This window comes from Polypterus senegalus, chromosome 10, assembly GCF_016835505.1.
Source record: "Polypterus senegalus isolate Bchr_013 chromosome 10, ASM1683550v1, whole genome shotgun sequence".
Taxonomy (NCBI): Eukaryota; Metazoa; Chordata; class Cladistia; order Polypteriformes; family Polypteridae; genus Polypterus; species Polypterus senegalus.
Window position 1 is genome coordinate 22,600,742 of NC_053163.1, and position 11,233 is coordinate 22,611,974.

Consider the following 11,233-nt stretch of genomic DNA (forward strand, 5'->3'; position numbering starts at 1 on the left):
AATCCTGCCCTTAGTTAATGAGACCTAAAAGTCCTTTTATGTCAACATTTAACACAAGGCTGATAATCTGTTATTTAAAACTAGCACAGATTAGAAGAAATCTGACCACATCTTAAAAGCTGTGTGGGTATTCTGCTGCCATACCTCTTCAGTCTTGTGTGTAAGGCAGAGTCAGTTTTCTCAGAGCTACTAGACTGGGATGGTCTCCTTTTTCCAAAATGGAAAGTGTCTGTGTGTGTGTGTGTGTGTCAGTTATCAAGCTTTTCAGTCTCCTTTGAGAAGTGTGTGCTGAGATCCTAGAATAGCTAGATCCTAGATAGCTGAACCTCAGACTCAGAAGGAGTAATGTGGATTCCATTTGGCTGTATCTGCAAGTAGGGCGCACGGTGGCGCAGTGGTAGTGCTGCTGCCTCGAGTTAGGAGACCGGGTTCGCTTCCGGGTCCTCCTGTGTGGAGTTTGCATGTTGTCTGCGTGGGTTTCCTCCGGCACTCGGTTTCCTCCCACAATCCAAAGACATGCAGGTTAGGTGGATTGGCGATTCTAAATTGGCCCGGTGTGTTTGTGTGTGTCCTGTGGTGGGTTGGCACCCTGCCCAGGATTGGTTCCTGCCTTGTGCCCTGTGTTGACTGGGATTGGCTCCAGCAGACCCCGTGACCCTGTATTTGGATTCAGCGGGTTAGAAAATGGATGGATGGATGTATCTGCAAGTAAGGTATGAGCCCCTGCTCCAAGTAGAAGAGTACCTGGAGGTCTTATTAACAAGTTAGAGAAGGGATATTGTGAGATTGACAAACAAATTGGTGCTGTGGAAGCAGTTGTGCAGACATTGTATTAGATTGGTGTAGAAGTGAGGTAAGACCATATGTGAAGCTTTAAATTAATGGGACTGTCTTCATTTTCATCCCTACCTTTGTTCTCAAGATCTTGGTAGTGAGCTAAAAAAAAGGCAAAAATGATGTTCCTGGCCAAGGTTACTGGACCACTCTCTCTTATAGGGTGAGGAGGTCAGTAATGTGAGAGGACTTCAGGATAGAATTATTGGTTCTTCGATTTGAGATGAATTACTTTAGGTAGTTAAGGGTAAGTAGTTAGAATGTGCCTGGAAACCTCTCACAGGGCGAGGCCACTGGAAGAAGACTGAGGGGCAGACCTGGGATGTGTGGGATGGACTACATCTGGGAATTTCTCAGGAAGAGCTGAAAGAAATTGTTAAGCATAAGGTGACCTGGTCTGCCCAGATTGTCATTTTGTTATGGTTGATTGTGTGAACAGTGAAAAGGACAGATGTTAATAATAATAATAATAACCATAATCTATACTAATAAAAGGCAAAGCCCTCACTGACTGACTGACTCACTCACTGACTCACTCATTCACTCACTGACTCACTCACTGACTCACTGACTCATCACTAATTCTCCAACTTCCTGTGTAGGGAGAAGGCTGAAATTTGGCAGGCTCATTCCTTACAGCTTCCTTAGAAAAGTTGGCCAGGTTTCATTTCGAAATTCTATGCGTAATGGTCATAACTGGAAGCGATTTTTCTTCATTTACTGTAATGGAGTTGAGCGTGAAAGCCGAGAGTTTTATATTATTGTTATTAATGGCACTGGGATATGAAGCGCTGCTAACACAATAAACTACAGATCCCATAATGCAGCGCTTCAGCTGCCTTGCCAACACTTACTGCGTTAATCAAGTCTAGCTTATGATGCTGCAAGTTATTGCGGCTAGCCCACACGATGCCGAAAAGAAAAGTTGATTCTAAAAATAGAGCCCTTAAAAACCGATGGGAGGCTGAGTATATGTTTACTGACATTGCCGGTAAACACGTGTGTCTCATTTGTGGAGTTAATGTGGCTGTAATTACAGAATTTAATCTAAGATGGCACTATGAGACAAAACATCACGATAACTTGAAAGACCTGAATGCAATGCAGAAGATATAGAAAGCAGAAGAGTTAAAGAAGAATCCAGCTAGGGTTACCACTTTTAATACAAAAATAAGGGACGACACTTTGCAGACTCTATTTAAAAGACCCGCCTCCTCACTGGACAGTTAAAAGACCAATCAAACTAACGATGACATCAAGTATTACCCAATCAAAAGTAGGAAAGGAGGCATCTTCATAAAATGCGTGTGGGATGATTTGCATGAGATGCTGCTTTAAAAAATGATAAAAATACGGAACAAAACCCGTCCCGTATTGATTCAAAACGGGACGCGCAATTTCATTCTCAAATACGGGACGATTCCGTATTTTAAAGGACGGGTGGCAACCCTAAATCCAGCAGACGTTTTAACCCGTGCAAAATCACAAAGTGATTTCAAGTGAAGCTGCTATTATGGGAGACACAAATGCACCAGTGTAACTTTCCCCCACTTTCCCTGTTGCCAAGTAATGTTGAACCAAGTCGTCACTACGGTGTTACCAAATACGCACTTTGCTGATAAACTGAGCGCACTGCGCACTGAGTTCGCATGGCGCTTTGGTGACTTTGAAGAACAAAAAAAGAATTTTGAGTTGTTTCGAACCCATTTGCTGTCGATGTGGAAACTGCACCTGTGCAGATTCAGATGGAGGTGATTGAGCTGCAGTGTAATGGCACACTGAAGGCAAAGTACGATACTGCACGGACCGCACAGTTTATTCACTCCATTCCCGCAAAATGCTCCAGCTCGCCTACATGCGGCTCGAACCTTGTGCATGTTTGGTAGCACATATCTGTGCGAAGCTCTTCTCAGTGATAAAGACTAACAAAACAGCACACAGGAGTCGCCTCACTGATGAGCACCTGCAATCCATCCTGAGAATCTCCACAACACAGAACCTCACACCAAACAGAAACGAACCTGTGGCCAAAAAGATGCCAGGCGTCCAGCTCTAAAATGACATAAGAGCAAAGACAACTGAATGATTTAATTTGTTATTGCTGAAAGGAACACATTTTATTTATATTTCCAGGTTTTGTTATGCACCATGTTCATATCTGAATTTGTATAATTTTGACAGGATATATTTTTATGGAGAGCAAAATCTTTTGGGATATTTCAAATTTAAGTTTATTTTTTATGTAAAATTACATAAGAGTAAAGAAATTTGAATCTTTGTTCTTTAACGCTTACTTTATTTCTAACTTGTATAATTTAGACAGGATATATTTTTATGGAGAGCAAAATATTATAAGTTATTTAAGGTTTGAGTTGATTTATTCCGGAATAATATTCTGTCGACTAAATAAAAATTCCTTCTATTTAAAATTTAAATAGAACTTGAACAGAAACAATAGTTCATAATATCCGCGAAGACTTGCACGTAAGAGCGGAGTTATCTGTTTAAACAAGCAGCGTATTGCACTGATACTAAATTGCCTGCCCATTTATTTATTTAGGAATGGATAGATAAATTAAGATTTTGTACAAATAATGTTTTTCATTTTTCTTCCTTCATGGATTCTGGCACCCCAGCAACAGCACCCCAAAGACTGTATATATGTGTATGTGTATATATATATATATATATATATATATATATATATATATATATATATATATATATATATATATATATATATATATATATATATATATATATATATATATATATATATATATATATATATATATATATATATATTTGTGTGTATATATGTGTGTGTATGTAGATGTATGTGTATATATGTATGTGTGAATTTCCCTTGGGATTAATAAAGTATCTATCTATCTATCTATCTATCTATCTATCTATCTATCTATCTATATATATATAAACTATTTCAATATATATATATATATATATATATATGTATGTATATAAGTGTGTGTATATATATATGTGTATATGTTTATATGTATGGATATGTATATATATATATATATATATATATATGTTTATGTGTGTGTGTGTGTGTGTATATATATATATATATATATATATATATATATATATGTATATTTAAAATACCAGGCTTCATGGAGAAGTAGTGTGTTAATGAAGCAATGAAAAGAAAAGGAAAATTTTGAAAATAACATAACATGATTGTCAATGTAATTGTTTTGTCACTGTTGTGAGTGATGAGTGTTGTTGTCATATATATATATATATATATATATATATATATATATTTACACACACATAAACATATATATATATACATATCTATACATATACACATATATACATACATATATATCTACATATATACACATACATATACATACACACACATATATACACACAAATACATATATATATATACATACACACACACATATATAAACATATATATACATATACATACATATCTACATATATACACACACAGCTATTTCAGATCAGTGCAATACGCTGTTTGTTAAAACGGATGACTCCGCTCTTACGCAAGTCTGCGTGGATATTATGAACTATCGATTTGTTCAAGTTCTATTTAAATTTTAAATAGAAGGAATTTTTATTTAGTCGACAGAAATATCTTTGGTAGGAATGGTAAAACAGACAGGAATATTATTCCTGAATAAATCAACTCAAACCTTAAACAACTTATAATATTTTGCTCTCCATAAAAATATATCCTGTCTAAATTATACAAGTTAGAAATAAAGTAAACATTAAAAGAACAAACATTCAAATTTCTTTACTCTTATGTAATTTTATATAAAAAATAAACTTAGATTTTAAATATCCCAAAAGATTTTGCTCTCCATAAAAATATATCCTGTCAAAATTATACAAATTCAAATATGAACATGCTGCATAACAAAACCTGGAAATATAAATAAAATGTGTTCCTTTCAGCAATAACAAATCAAATCATTCAGTTGTCTTTGCTCATATGTCATTTTAGAGCTGGACGCCTGGCATCTTTTTGGCACAGGTTCGTTTCTGTTTGTGTGAGGTTCTGTGTTGTGGAGATTCTCAGGATGGATTGCAGGTGCTCATCAGTGAGGCGACTCCTGTGTGCTGTTTTGTTAGTCTTTATCACTGAGAAGAGCTTCTCACACAGATATGTGCTACCAAACATGCACAAGGTTCGAGCCGCATGTAGACGGACTTTTTGTTCTTCAAAGTCACCAAAGCGCCGTGCAAACTCAGTGCGCCAGTTTATCAGCAAAGTGCGATTTGGGAACACCGTAGTGACGACTTGGTTTAACATTACTTGGCAACAGGGAAAGTGGGGCAAGTGGTTGTGTCTCCCATAAAAGCAGCTTCACTTGAAATCACTTTGTGATTGTGCACGGGTAAAACGTCCGCTGAAGTGTCAGATTCTTATTTAATTATTCTGCTTTCTGTATCTTCTGCATTGCATTCAGGTTACCCTGATGTTTTGTCTCATAGTGCCGCCTTAGATTAAATTCTGTAATTACAGCCACATTAGCTCCACAAATGAGACACACGGGTTCAGTAAACATATACTCAGCCTCCCATCGGTTTTAAAGGCTCTATTTTCAGAATCAACTTTTCTCTCAGCATCGTGTGAGCTAGCTTCGCAATAACTTGCAGCATCATAAGCTAGACTTGATTAACGCGTAAGTGTTCGCAAGGCAGCTGAAGCGCTGCATTATGGGATCTGTAGTTTATTGTGTTACCAGCGCTTCATATACCTGGGCCATTAATAACAATAATACAGTATATAAAATGATCTCGGGCGGATATAATTACACGGGCCGGATGTGGCCCGTGGCCCTTGAGTTTGACAAATATGGACTAAATAGAACTTGAAAAGATATATTTTTGAAATGTGATCGCAATTCAGATAGAGTTGACGCGCACTACAGCCTGCATCCTCCCTCGCCTTACTTTTTACCGCTCATCTAATGAATACACTGAGTATGGCTTTACCAAAACAATCATTGATGGCTAATAAAGTATCCATTATTCGAGTATGTAGATCGGGATATATATATATACATATATATATACCCGCGTATCGCAGCGAGAAGTAGTGTGTTAAAAAGCTAGAAAAGAAAAGGAACATTTTAAAAATAACGTAACATGACTGTCAATATACAGTATTTGTTTTGTGAGTGTTACTGAGTGTTGCTGTCATCAAGGATTTGATTATCATTATTTCTTTCAATCAGGTTCGTATTTGTAGGATGTGTTGTGTTCAAGTTACATTCCGTGTTTGTCAATCGCTGTAAAGATGACAGGTTTCATTCATCGATTCGTTTCTTACTGCATCAATAAACAGCTCGTCTTCTTCTTTATCTGAGACCTGACACACTGCATGCACGGGTTTTTTTACACTGTCTTCCTTTAGCGGACATTGACTTTTTCCACCGTGTGCTTTGTTTCCGCAGTAGCTGGATTTATGAATATGCTTATCAGACGCTTCATATTTTTGCTGCCTTTTCAATTGTGTAATTCGGTTTTGTTCAGCTCTTTGGAACTGTTGCTTTTATCTGTGCACGCGCCAGTTCACGGAGCCACTCGGTGTACATGCATCGAAGGTTCCCAGCTGTGCTGGTGCCATCTCGCTATGTCCATGGCTGTATTTAATGTTACCTTAGTCCTGGCACTTAAAACTTTCTCTCGCAGTTTCGCTGAGTTTGTGTCAAACACCACCCTGACCATCTCATCTTCCTCTCCATAAACACAGTCCTTCACCCGTGAATATTTAGTGGAGTTTGCTATTGGATTGCCGCTGACGGACGGCCTTATATGGGCAGGCACTAAATTACAAACGCCAGCGCAGCCTGTCTATGAACTTAATTTAAAGTGTAGGTTTACATCGTGCTTTGTTTCCAAGTAGCAGAACTCATGAATATGGTTGTATATGTCACTCGCCGCTTCTTATTGTTTCGCTGCCTTCTCAATTATATAATGCATGTTTTCTTCAACGCTTTTGGAGGTCTTCCTGGTTTTCTATGTACTGCGTGATTACGGGAGGCGTGATGATGTCACACGAAACTCCGCCCCACGGCGTTCAAGCTCATCTCCATTACAGTAAATGGAGAAAACAGCTTCCAGTTATGACCATTACGCGTAGAATTTCGATATAAAACCTGCCCAACTTTTGTAAGGAAGCTGTAAGGAATGAACCTGCCAAATTTCAGCCTTCCACCCACACGGGAAGTTGGAGAATTAGTGATGAGTCAGTGAGTGAGTGAGTGAGTCAGTGAGTGAGTGAGTGACTGAGTGAGTGAGGGCTTTGCCTTTTATTAGTATAGATATATATATATATATATATATATATATAGATATATATATATATGACAGAAACACTCATAACAGTGACAAAACAATTACATTGACAATCATGTTATGTTATTTTCAAAATGTTTCCTTTTCTTTTCATTACTTCTTTAACACACTACTTCTCCGCCATGGCGGGTATTTTGCTAGTAATAATAATATATCTCACCTTAAAAGACATTCACTTAGTTTAAGTCAGAACAAAAGTAGAACTTTGCATATACTGTATAAGTGAAGCCAACAATCCATGGAGTTTTAAATAATTTTATTAAGAAGTACTAGGGGCCCCCCCTGCTCGCTTCGCACACCAACCCCTGTGTTTGGTTAATTGGATATACAATTTTAAAAGCTTTTTTTCTTTGGAATTGTTTCAGTGTCATTATTGGCACTTTTACTTTAAAGCTTCGTTAAAACAATATTTGGAATTACCTTTTCTTCAAGATCGTATTGAATTTTGATTCCGCTTTTGTAGATAAATTGTGAAAACGCAATGCTGCCCGTGAGTGAATATTGTTTTCTATTTCTCTAATAAATAATCTGACTTTGTCTAATGTTTGTCTCTTTGATTTGTTAATTTTCATAGCAATAGCTGTTCTCATGGGAAACTGTAAACATTTTAATACGATTGGCATATCAAGATCTCCTTTGGTGTGTAATGTTATTCGCGAAATATATACTACATTACCTTTCTTGTCGCCTGTTAAATTTTGCATCTCTTCTCCGTGATCATAAATAGACACCTGACCGAATTGTGTTTTTTAAAAATTAAACTTGCTTTAACTGTTGCGGGACCACAGATTCTCATAGTGTATGGTCCATTATTGTGTAAATCTACATTTTCTGCATTGAATGTTGAGAAGGCTAAAGGTTATTGTAGACTCGTATATTTTGCCTGTAGTGTTTGTGGATTCTTCAGTGGCTTGACGCCCTGCCTGGGGTTTATTCCTGCCTTGCCCTGTGCTGGCTGGGATTGGCTCCAACAGACCCCCATGACCCTGTTTTCGGATATAGCGGTTTGGGAAATGACTGACTGACTGACTGTTTGTGCAGTTCACTTTTCCCAAACATCAAATCTTTAATTCTCTTCTCATTGTGTAGAAACACTACTTTTCCCTGATGGCAACTTGAATTAGACAATCTATAAGTTTCTGACTTAAACTTCAAAGCCTTACTATATTTTCATACTTCTGACATATCACCTTTGTCCATATATTCAATCTCTATTTGCCTTTCCATTATTTCACCGAAGTTATAATTTCTCTTTTTAGCTAATGTGATCTATATCTTTTTGGGTACTTTTGACTTTTTCTGCTTTTATATTCTGTAACTTGTTCTGTATGTATATCGAACCTACTTTTTGTGTCTTTTGAATTTCACTGTTTTCATTATCTGTAACCTGCTCTGCATTTGTTTCAGCCCTGTCGCTTTTGAAACTCTTTATGACATTTTACTTTGTTTTCTACTCTTTGCGTTTTAGTTCTGACCTCGCTTTGTCCTACTATTTTGTCAATTACACCTGGTCCTGATCATTAATTTCCTTCTGTTTGCTAATGTGATCTTTACTATCTTTTTTGATACTGTAGCGACCTCCGTGTCCGCTCGAGAAGAGAAGAAGTAAAAAACAGACTGACGTAATAAAGTGTCACTAAAGTTTTACTTTGACAATTGCCGACTTCATAACCCCAAACACAACTTTCTAGCACCCTCTGCAACCCCTCCTGCCCCGGTCTCACCCCCTTACCACATCAATCAATACCCCACTGTCAGTCTTCTGTGCTGTACTCCGTCCTCCCTCGAATGGAACTAACAGTCATTTAAAAAGGCTTCAGCCTGGCTGGGATGCTACAATACTTTAGAATTTTGCTGCTTTCATATTCTTCACTTTTCTCTGCATGTATATCTCGCCATTGTTTTTGAGCTTTTTGAATTCCACTGCTTTCATAATCTCTTATCTGCATTTTTTCTCTCCAACGCTTTTGATTCTCTTTTCTCTGCACTGTTCTTTCTTCTTCACTTAGTCGTTGACGTTTTATCTAGAATGTATTGTCCTTATACGCTTTATATGTGCTGACAGCACAGGATCTGTGTGTGCTACGTGACTTTACACGATTGTGTGTTTTGTTGGTTGTGGTCTTATTTGATATCGGTTTTAAGTAGGGAGTGTCTTGCAAGAATCTCATGTTCCACGCCCGCGAGACAGTCCTGGGACAATCTCTTAGCACCGATGTCTCATGTTTACAGTCCCCGCGAGACGCTCCGTGGCCAAACTCTTTTGTCTCACGGACCTTTTAAGTGTCTTCCGAGAACTTCTGAGAAGATCACGTTTCAGCCTTGCTTTTCCTTTCCTGGTATTTTTTATAATAGAGATTATACCATGTTTAGGCCATAGTGATAACCACTGCATCATGGTCCTGTCCTGTTAAAATGATTTGCATATTTATAGTTCTTTTCAAATTAATATATCCTCTTTTTTTGTACTCCCCATTTTTGCCTTGTATCGATTTTGCTGCAATAGGCTCTGCCTGTGTGACTTGTAACAAGATTAAATGGGTATGACTTTTATCTACCTGAGTATCTCTACCGATTTCTGGTTTACATGTACAATTTGATCTAAAAAATGAGAACATACATTTAGAATGTAATTTAATAGAATAGAACAGAGACTCATTCACCCAGCAGTTAAGAGATTTAGATATCAAATTGAACAGAGTTTGTGTCATAGAGGGAAGTATATGCTAATAACAAAAATCAGATTGATTTTTTGGACATCACATTTTTTAACCAGTAAAAACTGGTGCCAGTTGATTTCTGGGACTGGCAAGGCTAAGCAAAATTAATACTTCTGTATCAAACAGTAAAGATCTGTCTATCTATCTGCCTGTGGTGGAGTGATATCTAGCATACACTGTGCATTGATACATATTTACTATGTCTTTATTTGTAGCTAGACACAGCTAATGTAATATTAGATCATGTTTGATGAAGCAGATTTGACTTTACTGATGAGAACCACAGTGCTTTGATGTTTACCTAACCAATTCTCAAAGACACTCACCCATTACTCACACACTCCCCAGTCTTTGGGATTGACTCAGAATGTGTAATCTATGGTGAGGGAAGGGGGGTGAAGTGTTTCTTCAAACCAGTTTGGTAAGGGTGACTGTGTTTAGACGTACATGAGTCTATAAGTCATCCACTGCAGGAAGGCCATGACCTGCTTAAACAAAGCAACTGGGGGACAAGTTGTACCTGAGTGCATTCATTGGTAAATGTACATAACCCTATGTTACCCTGCTTCTTAAAATAATCTCCACTGTTCCCTTCACCAACATGCCCAGTGAAATCCGCTCCAATCACCACTTTCTGTCCCTTGGGTACACTGTTCATCACTTTATCCAACTCACTCCAAAAATCTTCTTTCTCACCCATTGCACACCCAACTTGCGGTGCATCTGCACTAACAACATTCATCATCACACCTCCAATTTCCAGCTTCATAATCATTACTCTGCCTGACACTCTTTTCACCTGCAGGGTGGACCAGCAAACTGTGTCCATCATACAATATTTGAATATAAAGAATGATGAAGGTCTCAGGAATTTTGATCTGCTCAGATGCCCAAAGCATTTGACCAGTCCTCTTAGAAAAGAGAAGATCAACAATTTCAGAAATGTCTGCTATTGCAGAATGAGAGCAGCAATAAGCCATGGAATTAAAGAACGGGTTTAATTAACAACAAGCCTCTGCACCTAATTAAGAAACTGCTTAGAGTGAAATTGGTTGGAATTTGATCCCTGACTTAGCTGGTCTTCTGTTGGCTCACTCACTTCACATTTCATTTCCGTTTGTGTGCCGTTTAAGGAAAGAAATGACGCAATTCAGAGGACCAATGAAGAAATTCAGGGAAACAAAAAACAAAAACAAATCAAATAAAATTAATTCAAAAGAAATTCATTAGCAGCAAAAACAGGTCACTAATTAAAAAAAGTTAGAATGAAAACCTGCAGCCACTGCTGCCATCCAGGAGTGGAGTTT